At 43.5% G+C, this 10932-nt stretch overlaps 1 pseudogene; it reads left to right on the plus strand.

Moving 5' to 3' along the window:
• Positions 1 to 4231: 4231 nt before the first annotated feature.
• On the plus strand, positions 4232 to 5992 carry LOC102814223 (annotated as a pseudogene).
• Positions 5993 to 10932: the final 4940 nt, after the last annotated feature.

Raw genomic sequence — 10932 nt, forward strand, 5'->3', positions numbered from 1 at the left:
GCCGTCAAGTAGACTAACTCATTGCAACCCTGTGTGTGCTCCATAGGGTTCAAGGTTATGACCTTTTAGAAGATCACAAGGCCTGTCTTTCACGTTGCCTCTGTGTGGGTTCAAACCATCAACCTTTTGGCTAGTAGTCGAGCACTTTTATTATACTAAATCTTTGAAATTGATGTGTACTTACACCATATCTGCATCAGATTAAACACATTTCAAGTGCTCAGTTCTCCTGGTTTAGAGCTGTAGGATAAACACTTGACTGCTAGGTCAGCAGTTCAAACTCACCATCCGCTATACAGGGTCGCTATGAGTCAGACCAATTTGACGGCACTTACCTAACCACCAATCACATGGGGCAAATGAAGTACTGGCAGAGCTGATCCAGATCCTTTGTCTGCACTCGCGGGCTCCATTTCCTCCCCTACCTTTCTGTCCTCACTACCCACCCAAGTTCACCAACAATATCTATTTAGCTAAACCCAAAGGATGCTTCTCTGACCTTATATTGACCTCTGGTGACCTTTGAGATGGTCGACCACTTCCTTCTCCCCTAGGTTCTGTGAAACCCTATTGCCCACATTGCTCTCATCTGAGAATGGCTGGTGTTAGCCCCTGACCATCTCTTTGTAGTCACTGGTCATCCATGCAGTCTCAGAGTATGCCAAATGCCTCTTGACCAGGCTCTAGACTCATGTCTAGTTCATCGCAACATCCCTCCTAAGTTCTCTCACATCCAAGCTCTGGATCATCCAACTAGTATTTCAAGTGGAAATCTTACAAGACATCCTTGATTCCTCTTTTCTTCATCTCCTCATTCAAGTACTCAGCAATGCCAGTGTATCCCCAGTGCCCACCCAGATTTCTCCATGTTCTTAACGTTCTCACTGCCATCAGCCTGCCTTGGGGTTTCCTGTACACCCCAGATCCCTGCACTAGCCTGCCCTGTGCCCTCTAGGCTTCCTGCTTGGTGCTCCTAAGACTGTACTCCCTATTCAGGACTCCCCACCAATTCCCTGGTACCTGAGCCCCATCCTTTCCCTGGTTTTTCCCTTACAACATGTAATACAGTTGGTAGTATTCTGTGCTTACGTTTGTCTTTCCAACTAGAATGAGAGCCCAGGATGCAGAACAGTGCCCAGTGATGTTAATTCACATTGACTAGGAACCACTAAGCAAGAAAACGTAAGATGTTGCTGGATCAAGAGGGAGAATGCTGGTGGTGGTAATGTGCCACTGAGTCAGTTCCAACTCCTAGCAAACCTGTATAGGGTTTTAGAGGCTATAAATCTTTACAACCTTGAAATGTTGAAGGATTCTATGGGCAAAATAATGAATGATGCAGGAAGCATCAAAAGAAGATGGAAGGAATACAGAGTCAGCATACCAAAAAGAAATGGACCATGTTCAGTCATTTCAAGAGAGAGTATATGATCAAGAGCTAATGGTAGTGAGGGAAGAAATACAAAGTGTACTGAAAGCATCGGCAAAGAACAAGACACCAGGAATTCACGTAATACAAATTGAAATCTTTCAACAAATGGATGCGGCACTGGAAGCACTCATTCATTTATGCTGAGAAATCTATACAAGGCATCTATCTACCTGGCCAACTGATTGGAAGAGATCCATATGTGTGACCATTCCAAAGAGAGGTGACCCAACAGAATGTGGATATCATCAGACAATGTCAGTATTGCATACAAGTGAAATTTTGCTAAAGATAATTAAAGGATGGCTGCAATACTACATGAACAAGGTACTGGACTTCCAGCCTTTTAATTAAAAAGAGGTTCAAGCTGGACTCAGACAAAGACATGTAATGAGGGATGTCATTAATGATATCAGACAGATCTTGGCTGAAAGCAGAGAATCCTTGAAAGATGTTTACCTGGGCTTCATTGATCATACAAAGGCTTTTGACTGTGGGTCATGACAAGTTATGGACAACACCTGTACATAGACCAAGAGGTGGTGTTCAAACAAAATGGAGGGACACTGGCAGGTTTAAAATTAGGAAAAATGTGTGCAAGGGTTGTATTCTTTCTCCATACTTATTCAATCTGTATTCAAGCAAATAATCCGAGAAATTGAATTATAGGAAGAATGTGGCATCAAGATTGGAGGAAGACTCATTAACAATCTGCAACATCCATAAGGTACAACCTTGTTCGCTAAAAGGAAAGAGGACATAAAGTACTAATGAAGATACAAAAACCACAGCCTTTGGTATGAGTTGCACCTCAATGTCAAGAAAACAAAAATCCTCACCACTTGACAATAACATAAAGATAAATGGCGAAAATATTGGAAGTTGTCAAAGACTTCATTTTACTGGGATCCACCATCAACATTCATGGTCAAGAAATCAAAGGACATATTGCATTAGACAAATCTGCACAAGACTTTAAAATGTTCAAGAACAAAGATGTCAGTTTGAGGACTAAGGTACACCTTACCCAAGCCATGGTATTTTTAGTAGCTTCATATGCATGTTAAAGTTAGTAAGGAAGACCATAGAAGACTTGATGCATTTGACTTACAGTGTTGGAGAAGAATATTAAAAGTACCATAGACTGCTAGAAGAACAAACAAATCAGTGATGGAAGAAGTACAGCCAGAATGCTCCTTAGAAGCCAGGAAGGTGTGACGTGGTCTCTCATACTTCAGACATACTATCTTGAGGGACTAAGTCCCTGGAGAAGGATATTGTCTTAGGCTGGGTTTTCTAAAGAAGTAAAACATATATATGCATATATGTTGTTGTTGTTCAGTACCGTCTAGAGAGGTTTATTATGAAGGAAATGGCTTATAATTGTAGAGTCCCAGGTCCCCAGCAGAAGAGAGAAAGAACCTTTTCCAAATGTCCATTATATTGGAGCAGGCCACACCCCTAAGGAAGCATCCCTCCAATTGATTACTCATAGCCACTCACCATAGAGGTAACCTTTCCTGTATCAGGTCCCATCACCATTGAAATAAGCACATCCCAACTGCTAAACCTCTGAAAATCCTGTCCTAGTCATGTTGAAATAGAATCCTAATTATTACTGTCCACCCTTGTCAACTTGAAACTTATAAATTATATACATAATCTCTAAGTAGTAAAGTCATGTGCCTGACATGATAAAACTAAAACACAACTGAAAACACTGGCCTCATTTACATCCATCTCGTTGGGGGTCTTCCTCTTTTTCTCTGACCCTCCATCTTACCAAGCATGACATCCTCCAGCCACTATTCCCTCCTGACAATATGCCCAAAGTATGAGAGACGAAGCTTAGCCATCCTGGCCTCCAAGGAGCACTCTGGCTGCACTTCTTCCAAAACAGATCTATTGGTTCTTTTGGCAGTCCATGGCACTTTCAGTATTCTCCTCCAACACCACAACTCAAAGGCACCAATTCTTCTACAATCTTCCTTATTCACTGTCCAGCTTTCGCATCCATATGAGGTTAATGAAAATACCATGGCTTGGGTCAGGCGCACGTTAGTCCTCAAGCTGACATCTCTGCTATTCAACACTTTAAAAAGTTCCTGTGCAGCACATTTGCCCAATGCAATATGTTGTCTGATCTCTTGGCTACTGCTTCCATGAGTGTTGATAGTTGATCCAAGAAGAATGAAGTCCTTGACAACTTCAATCTAGTATCACCCAAATCTTCATTCCTAAAGGGTCTAGACTATTAGTCTTCATGTGATCAGGTTGCCGTAGTTTACCATTGACTTTAATCACAGGACATGGTAGTACTAAAAGACATCCTACTGAGTCTACTGGATGTCACACACATTATTCTTTACCTCCATTATATAATGTCAAGCCAATTTCCCCTTGGTAATCAGACTCAATCACACCACCCAATACAGTAACTCCCTTCTTTGTTGATCCAGAGGCATTAGGAGTGCAAAATGACCAGGGGACAGTCTTAACTTCCAGTTCAATGAAATCAATGCTGTATCTCCAAGTAGGAGTATTCCGCTCTTTAGAATGAAAACATCCAGGCCCAAGGACCATAGGGTTGCAGGGACAGGAAGCAAAAATCTTTCGAGTGGATCACTAGGAGTAATAGTGGTGTGACTTCCATTTTCACCCCTTGGTTTCTGGACCAATGGATCCTGGCAGCTAGAGAAATAGCATCATATATTGGCTGCTGGTTTAGAGCATATACAGACTCCTGGAGAACATTGCTCCAATCCTTCAAGGTATTGCCAAGAAGATGCTGTGTGAGAGACCATGATGGTGGATAAGACGTTCTGTAAGACCACAGATGGTAGTTTTGGCAAAAGCATTGCATGCAGGGAAGGCAAACCTACATCCAGACTTAAGTGTCTATTTCTGTAAGAACAAACGCTGCCCTTTCCATGATGGAAGTAGCCTGATATAATCAACCTGCCACCAGGTAGCTGGCTGATCTCCACAAGGGATAGCCCTATAACTGGACTCAGTGTTGGTTTCTGATGCTAGTAGATGGGACACATAGCAGTGGCTGTAGTCAAGTCAGCCTTGGTGTGTGAAAGTCATGCTGCTGAGCCCGTGCATAGCCTCCATCCCTTCCACCATGGTCATTTCCTTCATGAGCCCATTGGGCAATGACAGAAGTGGCTGGGGAAAGAACATGATGAGTTTCCACAGAACATGTTTCCTGTCCATTTGGTTGTTAAAATCCTCCTCTATTGAGATAACCCTTTAGTGCGTATTCACATGAGACACAGTGTCTTTACTTTTTTGCCCATTCAGAGATGTCTACCCACATACTTCATCCCCTCACCTCCTTGTCACCAATTTTCCAATTATGTCCCTTCCAAGACCCTGACCATCCAGTCAAACCATTAACCACAGCCCATAAATCTGTGTACAGTCACACATCTGGCCACTTCTTCCAAGTAGAATGAACAACCAGATGCACTGCTTAAAGTTCTGCCCCTTCATCACTGCCCTTCAGGAGCTGTTGTGCTGCCACTGTCATTTCCAAATGGTGCCTGCATATCGTGCAGAACCATCTATAAACCAAGCCGTTTTCTCTTCCTCAGTCAACTGATCATAAGGAACTCCTCAGGAGGCCCTATGTGTAGACTGGGAGACAGAAGCTAATGTGACAGAAGTGGAGACTGACTCATGCTTTCAGGTTCTGCTCGAGCCCAATCTCATAATGCTACTTCTGTTTAATGATGGAGTGCAGCTGTACACATCTAACTTTATGACTGTAGGTTAGACAACACCCAGTTCATGATGGGTAACTCTGGTCGCATGGTGACTTGGTGACCCATGGCTAGGTGTTGCCTCCCCCCAAAATCCAAAGAGGCGTACCAGAAGAAGTTCTCAAAGGCATTACACAAGATCACGTTCTTGGTCCCACTCCCCTAGACAGTGCTATAGCAGGTCTTAACAGTCGAGATGATCACAGAAGGCATTGCCATAGTCATTTTCCCATATCGACTCGCAGGCATTGACTTGGGAATTGGGCAACTCCTGATTCCAACTGTTGTCTTGGAGTTTTGGAGCTGAGCTTATCCACCACAGTGCGAGATTTAAGAGTGCTCTCTAAGTATGGCCCCAATGCTGATGTGTCTGTTGTATCTGACCAGCAGTCTGGATGTTCAAGAGGATTTGCCTTCGTATATATTGAAAATGTAGATGCTGCCAAGGAAGCTAAAGAGCATGCCAATGGAATGGAGCTTGATGGTTGAACATCAGAGTTGATATCTGCATAACAAAAAGACCACACACTCCAACACGCAGAATTTATATAAGGATACCTACAACCTATGGCAGCTCACATGGTGGGGATGACGATGACAGAAGATAAGGTCTTGGGTATGATTATGGGAACTACTATAGGAGATCATCCAGAGAAGGTGGAGAAGGAGGAGGATGGAGAACTAGGTGTTGAAGACAGGGATCAGATTTACATAAGGCGGTCACCTATCTCTACTACAGGCGTGGAGGATACAGATTTGTTCCAGATCTTGATCATACTCTCCTCGACACTATTAAAGCATGAAGTTGAAGACTGTCTGAAACATGTCCGAGAGTTGGGGTACTGATTGTGGACAATATTTTTTATTGTCACCTGTTTAAAAAAGCGAACAGTGCCTAGTGAAGGTAGGTAGATGACCTTTACCCCTTTGATGATGACTACTTTGGGTGGAGTTGAAATGCTGTTTTCATTCTGCATTTGTGTAGTTTGGTGCTTTGTTCAAAGTTAAGTGCTTTCAGAAAAGTATGCTTTGCGTGTGTTTTTTTACAGTAAAAGTTCTGACTACTGAGAAGTTTTTATTGTACATAACTTCATTTAAAGGTTTTTCTACAAAATCCAATGTATTCTGAAAATCAAAGCCTGTATATAAAATGCTACCAAATGGCAAAAAAAAAAAAAAAGTAACAATAAACAGTTTGATTTTTGCTTTTCTAACATATCAATGCTTAGCAGAACTGTTCACATTTAGTAGTCAGTAGTAAATTTAAAGACAAAAATACTGGTTTTCCTCGAGGTCATTAAAAGTAACATATGTACATACACAACTAAGTGTTAAAATTATGCTCTGTCGTTTTATAGCAAGGAGGGGAGTGATTAACTTTTCAGCCTAGGAGCAGAGGTCCCTAGGACCATCAAGGGAGAAGAACCGAGAGCAGGACCCTACCCAGAGAAGCAGTGATGCCTGAGATGGAAGCAGAGGTGATGACGTGGAGCGATGGAGACTTTAGATCCAGAGAGGGAGAGCGACTGTGTGCTGAAGACCTGGAGGATACGGGGTGGGGGTGGGGGGGCAGGAATGCAGGGTATACCCTTTGGTTGGTTGATGATGCATGGAGGGGATTGTAACCATGGCAATGAGATGATATACAATAGAATGAATGTAAAATTAACGTTCTCCCATATAAACTATCACATAATTCACAATAAAACATTTAAGAAAAAAAAAATTATGCTCTATAACTCTGTACTTCTAGTCCTAGAACTAAAGATAGCTCAATATAGCAAATGCTGAGTGCTTTTCTAAATGTGGATTTGTCCACCTTTGTGCAATCTGTATTACATATACTGGAGAATAAGAAAAGAGTTACACAGCGTATGCCAAAAAAAGGCTATTTTTCCAAGCTGTTACAAGGGGATAATAGTATTTCAACTAGTTATCGGCAAATTACAATACATTCTACCACAAATGTACTCTTCTCTAGTTTTTAGGCTGTGAAAAAATGCTGAGTGCTTCAAAGTACGGGATAAGAGAAAGGAACACTATACTGTACCTGTGCATTAGGTAAAGTGAAGACATGACCTGTTGACTTTTAAATTCTTTTCGGGTCCTTTGCTTACCATAAGGGACGCCCAATTTCACTCATGCTTTAAGAACTTGATTTAAACTCAAATGGAAAGGGGGGGGGGTGTATTGTTGGCCTTTCCAGCTAAATGCAAACTGCTTCTTATGATCCTTAGAAATTGGAATTAAGAAAAGGCCAATGCTTTTTACCAGGAGATATATTAATTTGCTCAAGCAAAGAAACAACCTGTGGAACAGCTGCTGCAATTGGAGTGATGACTTGGTTAAGTTAATCCACTGTCAGTCTCCAAGATCCATCTGTGTTTTGCACAGGCCGGATAGGTGAGTTAAATGGGGCTGTGGTGGGAATCACCACCCCAGCATCCTTCAAGTCCTTGTTGTAGTACTAATCCCTACAATTCCTCCAGGAATGTGGTATTACTGCTTTTGGTTTACTACCTTGCTAGGTAAAAATAGTTCTAATGGTTTCCACTTGGCTTTTCCAACCACAATAGCCCTTATTTCACATTTCGGGGGTTCTGCCAGTTGCTGAGTATGTCTATTCCAAGTATGCATTCTGGAACTGGGGAAATCACCACAGGTTGAGTTCGGGGACCCACTGGACCCACAGTGAGCTAGACCTCAGTTAAGACTCCATTATTAACTTGACTTCCTTATGCCCGACTCTGACTTGTGGGCCTCAGTGACATTTTGGATCTCCTGGAACTAGTGTCAATACAGAGCCAGCATCCAGTAAACCCTGAAAAGTCAGATTATTTCCTTTCCCCCAGAGAACAGTCGCCCTTGGAAAAAGGCCATAGATCCCTTTGGGGAAGGTTGGAAGAAAGGTTAACAGCAGGCAGCATAGTGGGGTCCTTCCTCAAGGGGAACCCGGCCACATCTTCATTCAAGGGATTGTGGGTATGTAAACTAGCTCAAGTCTGGGAATTGGAGCCCGGGCCAAGCAAACCAAGATCTGAGCGCAGGCCCACAAGGCAAGAATCCTAAGTCTGGGTGCTGGAGCAGGGTGAAGGGCAACCAACGCTCGGGTGTGTGTGCTGCAGAATTGGTGGCGTAGAGCACAGGAACCAGGGTAACATTGTTCCAGCAGTTTTAGATTCAAGAGTGTCACAGCGCTCATCATCTGTCATCTAAGAAACCGAGGCCAAGGCCATTCGGAGAGGTGAAGCAGAGTTTCAGATTTTATTAAGTCGGCTGGCTCAGAGGAGCTTCACCAGATACTGAGCCAGAATGGGGCTTATATGGGATCAGAGTTGGGGAGGGGCTAGGTTGCAGACCTGTTTGAGGACAGGAGAGAAACCAGAGGATTGGTTCCACTCAGTAACCTGATTAACATTCTAGTTTGTCTCCTGGATGGAGAGGATTGGCCCCACTCAGTAATCTGATTAACATTCTAGCTTGTCTCCAGGGAGGAGAGGGCAGTGAATGTTTTTTACCTTTTCCAGTTCAACATGAGTAGGCTTGCAGGACCCTCCGATGGCTCTCTGCTTTTCCAGGCACACTCAGTGGGCAGGCCCAGCAGGCAGTCACACATTAGAGCAGGTCCCTGACTCAGGTTCCAAGAACCAGAGATTGAAGGACAATCCAGATATGAGATCCAGACCAAGATGTGCAGTCCAGATCCAGCTGGAAAGGCAGTGAGAGGTAAGAGTCTTTCCTGCGTGTCCAAGGAAGCATTCCTTCTATTGATTGGCTGCTCATAGCCAGTCCCGATAATGCAAACTATGCCTGTATCAGAGCCCCTTCACCATGAGAATAAGCACATCTCAACCTCTAAATCTCTAGAAATCCTGCCCTGGTCAAGTTGACACAGAGCTGTAACAATTACAATTGTCATGCTAGGTAAAGTGGAAGGTTGGAGTCCTAGTGTGGCGCTGTGGGTTAATGTGCCAGACTGCAAAGCCATTTGAACTGCAAGGTTAGTGGTTCAAGCTCACCAGCTGCTCCTTGGAAACCCAATACAGTGGCATCCGCAATGGACTCAGGCTTAACAACCACTGTGAGCACGGCACAGGCCCAGCTATGTGTCATTCCGTTGTACTTAAGGTGGTTATGAGACAAACCCAACTCCAGAGCACCCAACAACAAATCTTTACAGGAGCAGAAAGCCTTGGCTTTCTCCCACAGAGTGACTGGTAGATTCAAACTTCTGACCTTAGAGTTAACAGCCCAGTTTATAATCTATATATTAGCCTTCTGCAGGGAACCACTACCAGGATTCCCTGCAGAAGGCTAATATAGAGCAAAAAAATAGAACTAAGCTAAGAATCTTGTTGCAAAACTCAAAATTGACTCTCGCATGAAATATAGGAAAAATATAAGATGAGCAGTGTTTGGTACTAGGCCACGAAGAAACACTGGCATTAGGAGATGCAGTCATAAGTATGCAGTTCTTTAAGAAGCACAAAGTTTTCAGTTCTGGTGGAAACCTGCGGCTATGTTCCATGAGAAAAAAACAAACAAACGTGGCAATGGACAGATTTGGAAAGTCCTAGGTCGATAAAGCTCACTGTGAGGAAGGCTGCTAAGAAGATAGGGGAGAGACTTAGCTGCATCAACTGCCAAGCGCTTGGAGCCCACATTCTCCCTTTCCCTCCCCCCACCTCCCCCTACGGCGTCCCTGCTCCCTTCCCCTCATTCTTGACGCAGGCACGTTCCCTCAACCCGCCCGCCTGGGTCATGCGCAATATGCTTACTAAGGCCAATGTTTCCCGAGTCGCTTCCCCTAACCCGGAGCGGGGACATGCGCAAAAGGGCAAGCCTCGCCCAGTCTGAACGTGCGAACTCTCACGCTCACTCTCCCGCCCCATCATTACCCGCGCGTAGACAGGTCTGCGCCTGCCCCTCTGGACAATGTGTGAAGAAGGTGCTAACGCTACGCCTTTGCTGGTCACAGTGACTCAGCATCAGCGGTGCGCGAGCTGCTGCCTCAGAACAGCTTGTGATAATGGAGTTTGCTTGCGTAGCCGCACCTCCCAATGATTCACTCATCTTGGGCCCCAGCAGTAATAGCCTTTATAGCCTACCTTACCTTTGTTACATCCTGCCTGGATTAAGGCTGATTTATTTAAATGCCCATACCTCAGTTTCCTCATCTGTAAATGGGGCCATTCCTTTGGAGCTGTGTCACTACGGCTGCAATAAGTCCTGGTTTCCACGATTATTCGTTGGGAGCCTATGGTTTTTCTAGTCTGTGCTTGGCTCTGAATTAAAATTCTTACCTGGGACTCCTAATTCCTTTCTGGAACTAGACTTTTGCTGAGGGGCACTTAAAATACTAAGGAAGAGCATTTTAAAACTAAGGCCTTAACGTGAATAAGGACTCTTGACTGAAGTCCTATTTGAATTTTTCTCACAACGTAAGTGATTCCATCTTGCTAAAAGCATGTTTGTCTTTTGTTTCCCCCCCACCTCTTGCAAAAACTTGGTTTAAAATATATGAAATTCTTAACAGATAAGAAGCAGCTTTCCTCAGCTAATTTCAATTTAATTGTGTGGTTAGACATAGTCCATGTTATAAGTAATTTAGTATGAACAGGTGCTCAAACATACTGTAAACGTGCTATATATATTTTTTGAACCCCTAATTAAAATGCTTTTTGCCTTTTTAAAAATATATATGCATGTGCCTTGTACTTGGAATATACAGGTGTT

This window comes from Chrysochloris asiatica, unplaced genomic scaffold (assembly GCF_000296735.1).
Source record: "Chrysochloris asiatica unplaced genomic scaffold, ChrAsi1.0 scaffold00104, whole genome shotgun sequence".
NCBI lineage: Eukaryota > Metazoa > Chordata > Mammalia > Afrosoricida > Chrysochloridae > Chrysochloris > Chrysochloris asiatica.